At 45.5% G+C, this 15,972-nt stretch overlaps 1 long non-coding RNA gene across 1 annotated transcript in view; it reads left to right on the top strand.

The window, feature by feature from the left end:
• The first annotated feature begins 6,833 nt into the window (after positions 1-6,833).
• The window catches only part of LOC140394810 (uncharacterized), a 76,244-nt gene continuing 67,105 nt past the window's right edge, over positions 6,834-15,972 (top strand). Inside the window, exon 1 of the long non-coding RNA XR_011936015.1 lies at positions 6,834-6,935. This is a non-coding gene — a long non-coding RNA (uncharacterized lncRNA). The remainder of the gene's footprint in view (positions 6,936-15,972) is intronic.

Below are 15,972 nucleotides of genomic sequence, written 5' to 3'. Positions count from 1 at the left end.
ACAGGAGTGATAACTCTGACCAATTGGTATCATTTATGTTAAAATAAACTTTAATTTAAGCATGGCATTAACCACATTAACAATAAAGAAATAGCTTTACAATTACCATTCTTAAGTCAAAGAAGGAACTCCACCTTACTTCTGTCAATTAAGGAATTCAAATACCACTTATGAATAAAGTTAATAATCAGGTTTTACTTGCTTTGCTCTGTGCAGAAACCTTGGACAGAATCTTTCAGCTTCTTGTCAGAATAAAATTCTATGGCAAACTGAAACTACAGACAGACCTGGCTCCTCCCCTTAATTACATCATCTGTACCAAAGCATAAATACATATGTCTCCTTATGTACCTGAACCATGTTCTCTTTCATCAATCTGGGATGAATGTAGGACTTCAGAGAGTTGTTATTGTATGTATGCCTATAACCGGAATTGAACCCGGGTCCCTTGAGCTGTGAGGCAGTAAGAGTAACCACTGTGCCACCATGCTGCCTACAGATTCATGAACTTATTAGTCTGAGGGGTGACCTAATTGAGGTGTACAAAATTATGAGAGGCCGAAACAAAGGAGACAAGAAAGACTGGTTTCATCTAGATGAGGGGTCAATCACTAGAGGACAGAGACTTAAGGTGATTGGCAGAAGGATTAGAGGGGACATGAGGAAATGCATTTTCACCCAGAGGGAGGGGGTATCTGGGATTTGCTGACTAGGTTGGTGGTTGAGGCTGTAACATTTCAACTCATTTAAAAGGTACCTGAATCTGCCTCTGAAGTGCTGTAACCTGCAAGGACAAGGTGCTGGAAAATGGGATTAAAATGAGCTGATAGTTTCATTTTTCTTTTTCCAGCCGGCGTAGACAGGATGGGCTGAATGGCCTCTTTCTGCACATTAACCTTTCTCTGGTTCTTTCAGGAAACAGCAGTAAAGGCAGCAATGGTGGCAGTAAAATGTCCATAACGTTTGGGGTAATACCAGTCCATTTCCACAAGGGGAGGGGTCGAAAACAAATCTTGGGCGGGATTCTCCGTCCCGCCAGCCAGTCAATGGGAATTCCCATTGTGGGCAGCTCTATGCCGTTGGGAAATCCCCGGGCGTGGGTGCGTTCCTGGCGCAACGGAGAATTCTGACAGCGGAGAATCCAGCCCCATTTTTTGATTCTGTGATGATCTTTTTCAGAATGGGTATGAACACAGGCGTATTCTGTCTGCTTAAGATAAACAAGCAAGGGGCTCTGAAGACCCATCAAGTTTTTAATATCTTTTCAGGCCAGCAGTACACTTGGAGTTTATTAGTCCCATTAATAGTTACCATCAACAGCTAGTATTTCACTTCCATCTTTATTGGTCATAGTTAACATTAATCAAATAAAACCAGCTTCTAAAACAGACTGAGCTTTAACTGCTGCTCAGGAGGAATTCTTGCTGATGGGGATGACAAAACTCTAACGTGGGCCCTAATCCTCTGCTCTTTGAGACTCTCTATTCCCACCGCCCATAGGTTTCTCGGCGGCATTGACAAACGGCGGTAAGAGAGAATCCCACCACCAACGAATGGCGCGTCGCCGTAAAACAAGTGGCTGGAGCACCAGAGAATCCCGTCAATGGTGTATGAAGGCAGTTCCCATGATGAAGTTGTGATACCATTGAATTGAGAGCTTAAATAATGTTACGATCTGTCCCCAGGTGAGGTTCCTCAAATTTGTTACCATCTGGTTGGAATACCTCCCAAATTGAAGAGGAGTGAACTGGCTCCTTTTCTTTATGGGTGTGAACCTCTGCTGCTCCCAACAAGATTAATCTAAAAAGGATCCTTCCCCTTGTGAATTCCTTTTCACAGTCCCAGTAATTATGTTTCAAAGAAGCCAATTTAACCAGGATTTCTGGAGTTAAAGGTAAAGGGAGTTTGTTAACTACTCGAGGCAAGAAAATGGTAAAAACACATGTATGGGGCGATTTTCAGCCCGCCAAGCACCATCAGAGAGAATGGAGACGCAGGCGGAGAGTTCACGTTTTCCGATTTTTCCTGCCCCTCTCCGGCGACATCATGAGGTTAACACCTATAAAGGATGGGAACCTCATTTAAATTAATTCTAATAAATTTCAATGTTATTAAAAGGCCTCCCTGCCACATGATTCCCCCTCACCAAATATTCATAACTCGCCAAGGTAACGTTATGTCAGCGAGGTTTACAACCGCTTTTTTGAAAATGTGAATCAACCTGGCAGCGCCATCCTGTGCCTGGGGGTAGTGCCAGGGCCAGGCCTTCACGGGAGCCCCATATGGTGGGGGTTTCCATTTATATGTGGTGGTGGTGGTGGTGGGGGGGGGGGGGGGGGGCAGGGCGGAGAGCGGGCAGTGAAGGGGGGAACTTGCAGGAACGGGGGGGGGGGGTGGGGAGTGGGCACTGAGGTGGTTGTGGGGGGGGGGGGGGAACGCTTGCGATACTTTGACTGTGGCAGTAGGGATTATATTTTGGGGGGGGTGGGAAGAAGCCCCTGATATCTTTGTGGTGGTGGCGGTGGGGGCTGCTCTGATTGCAGTGTCCTTTGATGATGGCGCCTCGATCTCTGTGGCTCTATCAGGGCCCATCCCGCTCGAGTGACAATGTACACCATGCCCAGGATGCTCAAGATCTGAAGAGAAAACTGGTCTGTGCAACTGGAGAGCTGCAAGCCAGTTTTCAGTCTGAACCTGGCACTTTGAAAAATATATGGTAAATTCCACCCCAGATATATTCAGACAGATTAGATTTAAGAATTGTGTCAAATGTAAGTAAGTAAAAAAACCCTACAAAACAGTCCTTGACTCATGAGTAAATTATGGAGCGTTGCGGCCGTTGTGCATCAAGATTCCAGCAGCGCTGACTGCAGCAGGCGAATAGTCAGTTTCAAGCGTTATGCTGTTTGACTGAGAAGCTTCCCTACTTCTGTTTCAGCCCGATTTTGCTTACTTCGACACGCCACACACACACACATACAGACACACAGACTCCCTATTGTATAAATCTGTCCCAACCCTCCAAAAGAGCGGCTACCCAGGCCTACTCCCCCACCCACCCTGCCCCATCTCCGTAACCTAGACATACCCGGACACTAAAGGGTAATTTAGCATGGCCCAACCACCTAACTGCACGTCATTGGATTGTGGGAGGAAACCGGAGCACCCGGAGGATACTCCTGCAGGCAACGGGAGGACGTGCAATCTCCGCCCACGCAGTCACCCAAGGCCAGACCTGAATTTGGGTCCCTGACACTGTGAGGCAGCAGTGCTGGCCACTGTGCCGCTGTGCATGGGATATCACTTGATAAGATGATACTCATCCCCCATTATGTTCCGTGGCAATGGCAATTATTTTCTGGATACTTTGGAAGTACCGTCTGGAAACAGGGTGTGGGCCCATTGTCTTTCACTACTTTATTACTTTCAAAATGTAGTCACCATTATGTAGGTAAAAAGCATCTGAATTTGTACACAATGCAATTCATAAACAATATCTGTATAAATGACTATGGCTGAGATTTTCCGGTCCCACGTTGGGCCTTTGGCTGGTTCATCAAATTTTCCATCCCATCCATGACGGTTCCTAACAGAGTCGGGACAGAAAATCTTGGGCACTGGAGAACCCTTTTGATTTTTTGAAATCTGTTGACCTCATACACTGGGCTTCAGAACAATATCTCAAGTAAAGTTTGAGGCATCTTACAATGCAACAGCCTCATCACTACAATAGTGAGGTATCTTGGATTGATGGTGGGCTGGGCATCCCTTGCACCTTATGCCCGCCCCTACCCCACCCGCCAAAAATACATTGGGTGGGGGCTGGTGCACTATTCAGTCCATGGGCTTGTGGTATTATTTCAGGGGACACACATTATTCATGACACCAAATGTAGAAACTTCAGACATGTTGAATATTGTCAGTCTCCAGGGATCATAATCCTTATGATATTAATGGATAACAACCAACCAAAAGTAGCTCAGGCTACTGTTCATAAAATCCCTACAGTGCAGAAGGAGACAGTTCAGCCCATCAAGTGGGTACCAACCCTCTGAAGGAGCACCCTACTTAGGCCCACATCCTCATGCTATCCTTGTGGCCCAGTAACCCCACCTAACCTTTTGGACACTAAGAGGCAATTTAGCACAGCCAATTCACCTAACCTGCACATCTTTGGATTTATGGAAATTATTGAATTAATTTAATTTGACCAATCCTAACTGAGTCTCTGAAATATAACCTGATGCGCCAATGTGGCGTTTCAAAGTTGGCACTTTGGCCAGGCATTTCTTATTCAGTTAAGTTCACAGTTTTAGTCATATCATCAGAGGTAGGTGTGGAGAAATGTCTTTCGCCAAAGGGTGATTAGAATGTGGTATTCGCTACCACAAGGTGAATAGTGTGAACATTTAAGATGAACCCAGTGGTGTGGTGCTACTGGAGAGTACCGGAGCGCCACTCCGCCACTTTCCATTTCAAGCAGACTTATAAACGCAATGTGGCCCGCCATACCTAGACATTCAGGTGGCTGACATGTGGAAAATGCTGGAAAGCTGCTCAGATCCAATCACAGGCTGGGTCCTCCCTGCATTTTTGGCTGATAGGCCTATCAAGGCCTATTGGAGAGAAACCGCTCTGTGATCGGATGAGCAGCAAGAGTAGGAAGATAAGCATCGGAGGTAAATATCAGGGGCTGTAGCCCGAGACAACTGGAGCCGCGGTTTGATACCCAGAATGTCAGGCAGCTGGAATGGTGTGTCCCAGATGAAGCAGCCGGGATGGAAGGACCTGGCGAGGTAGCTGGAGTGTCAACGATTATAATCGCTACCTATCCTGGCCTGATTTTATGATGGCTTTATTTGTTTGTTTTGTTTGACTGGTACTCACTTGCTCTCAATCTGTCCCACGCCTTGATCACTCACCTTTTCCAACTGACTTAACATTGTGCTGGCTCTCTCAACGAGCTGTTCCACTCACGGAACTGAAAGGCTACGAGCTACAATATTGTTTGAGGGATTCATCTGTTTACCAGCTCTTTGCTTGGACACTATCCCGGTCACCACGTTGAAGTTTCAACACTCTCGGATGCTGTGGCTCCATTGTGGTCTGATCAAAATGTTATGGATCGTCTCATGTCAATTTGCACAAACTAACGCTATTCAATATGTTCTGCTTGTACTTAATATTGCTGCCAGGATGTTTGATCATTGCTGAACATCATGTTTTAAAAAAAATAATGATATAAAGTCATCAATCGCTCGTAAGGCATGAGGTAAATACGTTATGGGTTCAGTTATTTTGCCTAGGCACATGCAGAGCTGTGTGTACTGTTCACAGACTGAAGTAAAACTGAGGCTGAATGACATGACACACTTCCCTTCCGGTGATGCTGTGATGCAATCCATTAAGGGCATATTACAACATCAGTCAGATATTACCCTTTAATATTTGTCCCTTGAAGCTCTGTAGTACAAACCAATGGGGTCCACAAACGCAGAAGGCGAAATCTTCCCAGAAAAGGGGTGAAATCCTGACACCAGGGAATTTTTCAGCTGGCCAGCAGGCTTAATGCGTGGGAAGCAGGATCTCAAGCTCCATAGGAATGGGGCAGTCATGAGCCAGCAAGTAGGGTAAATAATCACTTCAGGAGGGTGAGCAGGGCATTCCACATCGCCAACCCAATTAGGAGACCAGCAGCTCTGCAGCCTCGGCAGTGCCACCGAGAGGTGGTTGATTCCGAGGCAAGGGAAATGCAAGGCATCTCCATTTTGGGACGGTTGTGGTGGTGGGAACGCGGTAGGCAGACAGCAGTTTTTTTTAGTGCGGGCCAAGGAGGCACAATCCAATGATTGGAGGCGAAACCCCAATGGTAATGGCAGAGTGGGGAGGGGACAGTGGCTTTAAGCCTCTGGCAGCTTCCTCTTTGGGACATGGGTGTGTCTGGCACCAGAGGATTCGGCCCACTACCCTCGACCGACCCAGGAAGCCTCAATGAAACCACCTCCTTGCAGCTGACGACCTCCCCATGTAGCGGGAGACAAAATACCAGCAGTCTGGGAAAATATCCCTTAATTGGGCCTTTAATTTTTCAAATTGTCCACCACTACTTGATCAGAGGGTAACCGAGCTGCTCCCATTTCCATCATTGGGAATCTTCCCCGCTGGATGAGCTGAATTGAGGTGGCGCATCCTGACCTGGCTGTCAGACATTTTACTGGCCCTCCCGCTTCCTAAGCCACCACCCTGATCTTGCTCAAGTTCTGCTGGTGAAGGTCAGCAGCGTAAACCAGCGGGAGTGACGCAGCAGATGCATGGCAACATGACGTGAAGAACTAAACAAAAGTTCTTCAAGTTGTCGTTGTTACTTAAACTGCACAATTTAACCAGGGGATTTAGCATGGAGTAAAACTGGCTAAAAACAGGTGTTCAGTTGAAATACTTGAGAACTGGACTGAAAATAACGGGAATCTCAAACCTTGCTGCTTGCACAATTTAGTTTGACAATTTACAGGCTTTTAACTATTCTGGCACAAATGCCCTGTCTTAAGCTTTTTGCTGTTATTTGGCTGCGTGAGGGAGTGTTTGAGGTCTTCAATTTTGAGGTCACAAAAGTCCACCGAGAGCCATAAACATTGAAAACAGGAGAGGTTTTCACTCCAGCAGTTCCATTTTATTCATGTGAACCGAGCTAAGGAATTCTCCAATTGACCTCTTGGAGTCAATGGAAATCTCAGCTGGAGCCAAAATTGATTCCAAGACCCGGAGAATCACAGCCTCAGAGCAGAGTCTGTGTGCAGTGTGTTGCGAGTCTGCAGATGTTTGTTTTGTTTCTCTGATGAATATGTCCTTTTGGAAACAAATATAAATCTAGAAAGTCTTGATTTAATGTCAGGAATCCTAATTGTCACCTCAGTCAGTGAGCCCCACAGCACTGGTAAGTGTTTTAAATCTTTTCACCGCGGGTTGATGTCCCCATAATGTCACGCAGATATAAATTTAAATAAATTTTAAACACTCAGTATAAGGGGGAACAATCCAAGGAAGTAGGCTGATGGGTTAAATACTTTGCACTTTGGAAAATAACCATGGATCATTCATCAGGGTGTATCCAGCCTTTCTCATTAATGGGCACATTTATCATGACTTTCTGCTACTCGACATGTGTGCTTGATATTCTGTCTTTGCTTTTCAGTCTGTCTTATCCCTTACTGATGGGGTACATTGCACCATGTTTGTGAATCAGTCTGAGTGAGAAGCATGGGGAAAGCAAATGAAGCATATTGCTAATCGATACCTCCTTAAGCTAAGTGCCATCAAAATGGTGTTATTCTGCCGGCCTGAGAACTGTGATTAACAACAAATTAAACACATTCCATGACAAAACATAGTTTACAGAAAGACGCAGGTAAAACTTGGATCGCGGTTACCTTATCTCCTTCCAAATATAATTTTGTGTACAGAAAAGGCCACATCCGATGGGTGACAATGGCTGTTCACCTCCTCAAAGATAAACTGCCCTCTGTTGTCAGTATAAATACTGTCTCGATGGAAAACCCATTCGATGAGGGATGGTTGTAATGCCATTGAAGGCCATAAATCTTTGGAACTTAGCACTAGTGAGAGCTAATCCTTTAGCTCTGATAAAATACTCCAGCGATTCAACATACTGCACCCAATTCTCAGTAGTCAGTGTCACAGATGCCTGGTCAGCGCTCAACAGTGGCTAAGAGACTAGATCAGGTGTCATAACTTTTTAAAGTTTTAAGATGGTGCAGAAAGATCAATTCATTCCAGGAGTGATAATATAAGAAATAGAGCTTGGTTATTTTACAAACAAAAGAAAATAAAACAATATTTAAACTTTTACTTCAGCTCTAACACTAACAGATTACATGCAGTTTCTTAACCTTAACACACCAGTTCCCATTAAACAACACTTTACACAATCAAACAGGCGAGGACAATACTTGCTTTAACAAAGCAATTTTTCTTCTGCTAGGTAAATTTATTCAGAATCCTTTTCCAAAGCCTGCCTCGGTGGTAACTTTCATGACCTCTCTGGTCGATTTCCACAGCTACCTTTGTAACTGTTCAAAACAGCATTTTCTGTCTTTCTCTGTCTCTAAGCTCCAGCCACCCCCTCAAACAAAGGTTTTCTCAGGTTTCCAGACTTGAACCCATTATCATCATGTTTGCTGATTGCTCACTCCCGTTTATACAAAAGAACAGAGCTGTGCCATTCATATGCAACTCATCTTTTATTGAAGGGCAAATAGGTAAACAGATTCTGTGATAGGATAATGGCTGGTCAAACAAAGTTATCCCGAATGGCAATGGATCTTGAGTAGATCATCCTGGCAAAACGTGGGCATCCTGTGTATTCCTACTAGTGAGGTTAAATCTGAATGGGTCAAGGTAACTCAAGCTGTGGGTGTATCCCTTTGACTCTGTTGCTAGCAGTCTTTTCCTTCAGTCTGTTTATCTCCTAAATTACTTGCTACATTGTGGACCCCATTTCTGGACCCAAATTCCTAATATCTCCCTCTCATAACATTTGGTCGAAGTCTTCAAGCTTCCCTAAGAGAGGCATGTTTGTTTTCTCTTCCTCAGCCCTCAAACAATCTGATTCGGTTTGCAGTTTTAGAACAACGCTCTCATCGAATTTGTGGCTGCTAATTAAGTCACTCTGATTTATCTTACCGCCAATGTAATAAAGGAAGGATTGGCAATCACCAGTCAGTATGAAGAACACATTATATCAGTTTATTTACAAATTTTATTCACATAGAGTCTTTTAAAAAATATTTCCAATTAAGGGACAATTTAGTGTGGCCAATCCACCTACCCTGCACATCTTTGGGTTGTGGGAGTGAGACCCATGCAGGCCGGGGAGTATGTGCAAACACCACATGGACAGTGACCCAGGGCCAGGTCTTCGGTACTGTGAGGCAACAGTGCTAACCATTGCACCACCATGCCACCCACACTCAGTCTTTCATGATGTTATCACTACTAGCTGTAGGATCTACTCTGGCTGCACAAGCCCACGCTTTCCATAAAAATCCCAACCCTCGATTTCCATTGGGTGATGGAGTGACATGACCCTCCCAATATACATCACTTGACGGGGCCAGCTACTGCACAGGACACTCAACCAGGTTTGATCCATTTACCGTACCTCTGCCCTCACCTTTCCTCTCCCTCGCAGAACTTTGATAAGGTTTCCTTAGTCCTCACTTTCCGCCCCAGCCTCCATATTCACAGGATCGTCCTCTGCCATTTCTACCAACTCCAGCATGATGCTACCATGAAACACATGCTCCGCTCATCCCCCGCTGTCAGCATTGCACAGGGACCGCGCCCTCCTTTACACTCTCATCCATTCTTTCAGCATGCCTAACTCCCCATCCCCTGCAAACAGTGCCTTCTCTTGCAATCACAGAAGGTGCTACACCTGCCCTTTTACCTCACTGTTCAAGGCCCCAAATACTCCTTTCAGATGATGCAGAATTTCACTTCCAGTTCCTTCAATTTTACCCACTGTATTCGTTGCTCCCAATGCAGTCTCAACGACAATGGGGAGACGATGTGTTAACCGTGTCACTGCTTTGCGGAACATCTTTGTTGGGCCCAAAGCCTTCCGGTCACTTGTCATTTTAACACAGCATCTTGCTCTCGTACCCACATGTCCATCCTCGGCCTGCTGCAATGCTCCAGTAAAGCCCGACGCAAACTGGAGGGGCAGCTCACAATTAGGCAAGTTACTGCCCTCAGGACTCAATGTTGAGTTCAACAACTTTAGTTGTGACCTTTCTCCTCCATTTTTGCATTTTTAAGAAATCTTATACTTTTTTTGTCTCAATACAAAAACCTTCCTTTCCCACCCCCTGAACCTCCCCCTCCTACTGTATAATATCCAATACATTTTCCCTCTCTTTTAGTTCTGTGAAGAGTCAATCAGACTCAAAACATTAACTCTGTTTCCTCTCCCGACAGATGCTGTCAGACCTGCTGAGTTTTGCCAGCATCTTTTTTTTCTGTTTCATATCAAGTCCGACGAAATTGATTTTGCACGGCTTTTCCCTGAATGCTTGTGGGGTTAGCTTCATGAGGACATTGGTGTTTGTTCGATCATCCTCTCATTGCATCCGGAAGACGCAATGGAGACATAACTGGTGGAATGCCATACCTGGTTAACTATATATTCCTCCATTCATATATGTTGAAGGAGAGACTCTGAATCATGTTGAACATTTTCCATACCTTGGCAACCATCTTTCAAAAGGTCATCATTGACAAGGAGGTCCAACACTGGATCAGCTGTGCCATTTCAGGCTACCACAACTATGGCAACAAAGAACTCCGCATTAACCGCATTAGGCCTAGTGAACAGAACAATTGTCTCCACGACGCTTCTGCACAGCAGGAACACCTGTACGATGAGTCAGCAGCACAGAATTGCACCAGAGCGATTCTATCAATAATGTCTGTGTCGCACCTTCTGGATCCAATGAGAGGATCAGTCACATGAAGACCCACAGTAGAAATTCACAACCCTGAGCAGATCCCACCCTTGGATCAAGGGATATTCAAGGAAGTATAGAAAAGAGCCTCACAACACCAGGGGCCTGAGTTCAATTCCGGCCTTGGGTTATTGTCTGTGTGGAGTTTGGATGTTCTCTCAGTGTCTGCGTGGGTTTCCTCTGGGTGCTCCGGTTTCCCCCCACAGTCACAAAGATGTGCAGGTTAGTATGGGGGAGTGGATCTGTGCTCTTTCGGGGGGTCGGTGCAGACTCTATGGGCTGAATGGCCTCATTCTGCACTGTAGGGATTCTATGGATTCTATGTCCTGCACTCCCCTTTCTTCTTCTGCTTCACCACTACTTTTCTTTAAAAAAGAACAAATCTTTCCTTTTGTGTGTGGACTGCCAGCTTGGCCTAAGCAGTTCGAGGCCACTCACATGGACACCCCGACTAAGATGGCATCTGGTGCAATGCTTTCATGAATCGTGAGCATACCCAGTGTATGCTGATGTAATTAAATGTGATTTGATCTGTTACTATCTCCATGGAGGAACTGTAAACCAAAAACAACCAAATTTACTGACTGACCCACAAATGAAGAAATGACCAACAAGATTTCAGTTTTTGTAGCTTTCACTTGAACACATATCAGAAATGGTGCAAATTACCCATGATTTAAGAGACAAATAATGCTTCAAATAAAAAGGCCAAAATACATTTTTGCAACCACAAACATTCACATCGCTCCCTGCACAACTATGGCATCATGTACCTGCACATCCACAGTGTGCTATTCAGGCGGAGGAGTTAAGGCGTCTGATCCGACAGTAGCTTTCACCTTCAGATTTCACAGGGACAATTATCATCAACAAGGCACACTTGTACAAACCTTTCTGCCTCAAGTCATGACTGTCCAGATGTTGTAATTTTCCAGAGTTGCTTTTTAACTGATAATAAAGACCCAGGAAGCTGAGTGGTAGGGTAAATGCTGATTTATTCACCGAAATCTGCCCGAAGGCAGTAAATGTACACACAGTATAAGTCCCATTGGGGCAACCAACATGCAGGTCCCTTAATGAGCTGATCTTTACAGTACATTATGAGCACCAGCTGGGCGGGCCGCAGCCCACTAGCAGGTAGTTCATATTACACAAATCCCATGGGGAGATCCAGTTGGATATCCCCGTGGACCTCGTGGTGTTATTACACTGACAAACTGATAACCCCCTGGTTTTTGGTTTGGACTCTTCTGGTCTATTCACAAAAAGCAGGAAAAATCCAATCCAACCAATTAGTCTGCTCTCAATCATCAGCAAAGTGATGGAAGGTGTGTTGCTTACTCAGCAGTACCACTCAGCTCCTGACCTCATTGCAGTCTTGGTCGAGACTTGAACAGGAGAGCTGAACTCAAGAGGTGAGGTGAGAGTGACTGGAATTATCATCAAGGCTGCACTTTACCAAGTGTGGCACCAAGGAACCCTCATAAGTGGTATGCCAGATGTGGTACAGATGTGCCATGTTCTGAACTTCAAACTGATTTTATATTATATAAACCAGACACAAAAAAGGCTGGAATAGATGGTCACCCAAGGTCACCAGATGACTTTGTAGATTAAAACCACTCCCCTTTGGGAGGAACAAAGGAACATCCCAGACTGATGTGAGTTAATGCCCTTCCTCTACACCAATAACAAGGGTTTTATCTGATTTAAATGGGTCATTCAAAATGAAGGCAGTGACAGTTTCAAACCCTCAGCGGTGGTTATCCCGGGGGAGTGTCCCTATTTAGGGGGACCCTGGGGGTATTCTCCCTATTTTAGGGAGTCTCTGGAGGGGAGGTGGAGGTTCTGGTAGGGGAGGAGTGGGCAGGTCGTGCGTTATAGGGGGGGAGGTTGACCCTCAGATGGACTTTGAGGGCAACTCCCTTAAGGAGTTACCCACTTGGCCCACCACGAGGGCCCCCTGTCAGCTTCACGTTTGGTGATACCTGTAACAATCGCCGCCGGTGATTCCCGGACCAGAGGACGGGAGAATCAGGAGGGCCCAGAGACTCTGGTGCCCGGCCCACGAAGTGGATGCAAATGGGTCAATCCCACCGCCAGTGGGGCAAACCTCGATTTCGACCGAATGCCCGATTCTCTGCCCAATCGCGATGCGAGTTGCCGACGTCACAGGGTGGAGAATCCAGCCCATAATGTTTCTATGACATTATAGGTATGACCATTCAAGAGAAAGCAGCTGGTTTGACCCCATCCACCACCTTAATCTTTAATCCCCTTATCACTGGCACAGGGCGTGTGTGCCACCAGCAAGCACCTTGGGCAGTACTTTCAAAGCTCCCAGCTTTTACCATTTAGAAGAACGAGGAAAGCAGACATATAGGAACATCATCATCTACTTGTTCCCCTCTAAGACACATATCACCCTGACTTGGAAATATATCACTATCGCTGAGTGAAAGTCCTGGCACTCCTTGGCTAAAAGCACTCAATTGTCAAGTACGCAACTCTTTTGCAAAGGCAATTAGGGATGGGCAACAAATGCTGACCTTACCAGCAACACCCATCTCCTGTGAATTAATCAAATAAGCAGCAGACGTCTTTCTATCTACTAGGACATTGTGCAATATGGCACAGAATACACAATGGCACAGTATCAAATTTTTGCAGTTTGACCTTCCACATACCATTGTTGTACAACACATTAAATAACTCAAAATAAATCTAATCTGAACTTCAAAGTATTTTATAGACCGTGTAAGATCTACTTTTATTTTAAAAGACCTTTTTGCTTGTAGTTATTAAATGGCAACTTATTAATGCCATCATATCCGTAATACTGAAATTGTAAATGTCTATTAGGTGGATCCCAGCTTGTGTCACCTGAAGCATTTTAAAATATTACTTTAAAGTGGCATGAACTTCAACATAATGTTAATATTTCTGACAAGAGGAATACAAATTTTACCATTTATATTTGTTCATTTATCAGTGTTGCCCCATAATCTATTCTCTCCCCTGACCACCAGGCCACTCTCCATAGGTTTGACTCACAATGCTGCCCATTGGGAGACACCCCATGGAAGAGCTTTCACTCGCCTCCCCCTACGTGCCCACTTCCAACACCCGCATCGCCCCACCTGCCATTCAAGCGCAGCTATTCTTTTTGTCTCGCTTTCTATCTTTTTCTTTTTCTTGAAAATCGTGGAAATTGTTGTGGTTTTTGCCCCTAACATCTTGCAGTGGGACCTGATCAGAAGGTCCATTCCCCGGGGAAACGCATCAGGCTTGGTGTGCGTGGAAGACCTGTCCCCCAGGTACTGTCGGAAGAGGAGAATCCCTGCAAACGTCTTCCACAGTGCGATTTTTCTTTAAGCGCGGGTCTTCAATTGCTTCCTGAGGGACAAACGCTTTACGGAACGTTTTTGACAACCGGTTTATACCATTTCTTCAGTGTTTACGTTGAACATTCACAGCGACAGGTTGGCAGCCCCCAGGGAAAAATTAGCTCCCTGTCTTAAGTGTAGCTTGGCTCCACTGGAATATATATTTTAAAATTTAGAGTACCCAATTCATTTTTTTTCCAATTGAGGGTCAATTTAGCGTGGCCAATCCACCTACCCTGCACATTTTTGGGTTGTGGGGGCGAAACCCACGCAAACACGGGGAGAATGTGCAAACTCCACACGGACAGTGACCCAGAGCCGGGATCGAACCTGGGACCTCGGCGCCGTGAGAGGCTCCACTGGAATATGAGGTCCAAGCCCCACCACAATCTTGCCTAGTTTTTCCCATTACCTGTGATCCAATTTTACAATGCTTATTTCATTAAAACTGTTAATGTCCAGCCTAAAATGTATTCTAATAAGTAAAACTGGTTATTTACTGTTCAAGGTCACGTTGGTGTTAATACCAGATGCCTTAAAATGGGTAGGTGTCTATAAAAGCAGCAGACAGAGCATTAAATGAACTATGAACACTTTAATTATTGGTTTCCTTTGGCCAAAAGGGTGTCTGATCGCCACAGAAACCCATGCCTCTGTGTTTGACTCTCCAAACCAAACTCTAGTACAAGGGTATTCAGGCAGAGCAAGGGTGAATGTGGGACGGGGAAAATGATATCCATGATATGATGTAGAGAATCACATGATGGTAGAAAGGTGGCATGGCGGCACAGTGATTAGCACTGGTGCCTCACAGCGCCAGGGACCTGGGTTCGATTCCGACAATGGGCGACCATCTGTGCGGAGTTTGCACTTTCTCCCCATGTCTGCGTGGGTTTCCTCCGGGTGCTCCGGTTTCTTCCCACAGCCCAAAGATGTGCAGGTTAGGTGGATTGGCCGTGCTAAATTGCCCCTTAGTGTCCAAAAGCTAGATGGGTTAACGGGGTAGGGCGGGGGTGCTCTTTCAGAGTGTCGGTGCAGACTTGATGGGCCAAATGGCATTGTAAGGATTCTATGATTCGATGACTGTGTTTGATATAGTCCAACAGAAGATAAGGCTTGAACTTGGAGACGAATATAGTTATAAGTCGTCAATATGAAGTTTATGTTCAACCATTCAAGTCTCCAAACCTCTCAGTGAGATGTTAAACTTCCTTGCAACACAAACTACTGCAAACATTGAGTTTCTCTTTGACTAATTTCCGCCCTCCTCATAGTGTTCCAAGAAAGCAGGTCCCCTGGTGCACTGGATCACATCCTGACCTCTGATTCGAAAGCTGTGGGTTTGAGTCCCACCCTGGGACTTGATGATCATGAAAGGTGTCTTTGTGGTGTGACTGTGCAGGTTAATTGTCAATCTGTGCATCCTTCTGATAGGCCTATGGCAGGTGATAAGAGTGGGGGAGTTTACTGATGAGGCAGGACTACGAGGGTTAGCTGCAGTGTAGCCAACTCACCATGTTTAAAAGCTCCAAGTGCAAGCTGCTGCCACAGGCTCCGCGACAAGTGTCCTCCTCACTTTGAGGCACTGTCAGAGAGAGGGTGACTCTTCTGCCCTAATCGGAGCTCAGAGATACTCTCCACATGCCTGGATGAGTGCAGCTCCAACAACACTCAAGAGGCTCAACACCATCCAGAACAAAGCAGCCCACTTGATTGGCAGCCCTTCCACAAACATTCACTCCCTGCACCACTGCATGCACAGTAGCAGCTGTGTTTACCATCTACAATATGCATTGCAAGAACTCACCAAGGCTCCTTCGACAGCACCTTCCAAACCCATGACCACTACATCTAGGAGGAGAAGGGCCCAAGATACATGGGAACATCACCACCTGGACATACCCCTCCAAGTCATTCACCAGCCTGATTTGGAAATATATCACCGTTCCTTTACTGTCGCTGGGTCAAAATCCTGGAACTGGCTCCCTAACAGCACAGTGGATGTACCTACACCAGATGGACTGCAGCAGTTTAAGAAGGCAGCTCACCACCACATTTTCAA

Source organism: Scyliorhinus torazame, chromosome 18 (genome assembly GCF_047496885.1).
Source record: "Scyliorhinus torazame isolate Kashiwa2021f chromosome 18, sScyTor2.1, whole genome shotgun sequence".
In the NCBI taxonomy this organism is placed as follows: Eukaryota; Metazoa; Chordata; class Chondrichthyes; order Carcharhiniformes; family Scyliorhinidae; genus Scyliorhinus; species Scyliorhinus torazame.
Note: the sequence above shows the minus strand (reverse complement) of the source record. Positions and strands in the feature narration are given on the sequence as shown.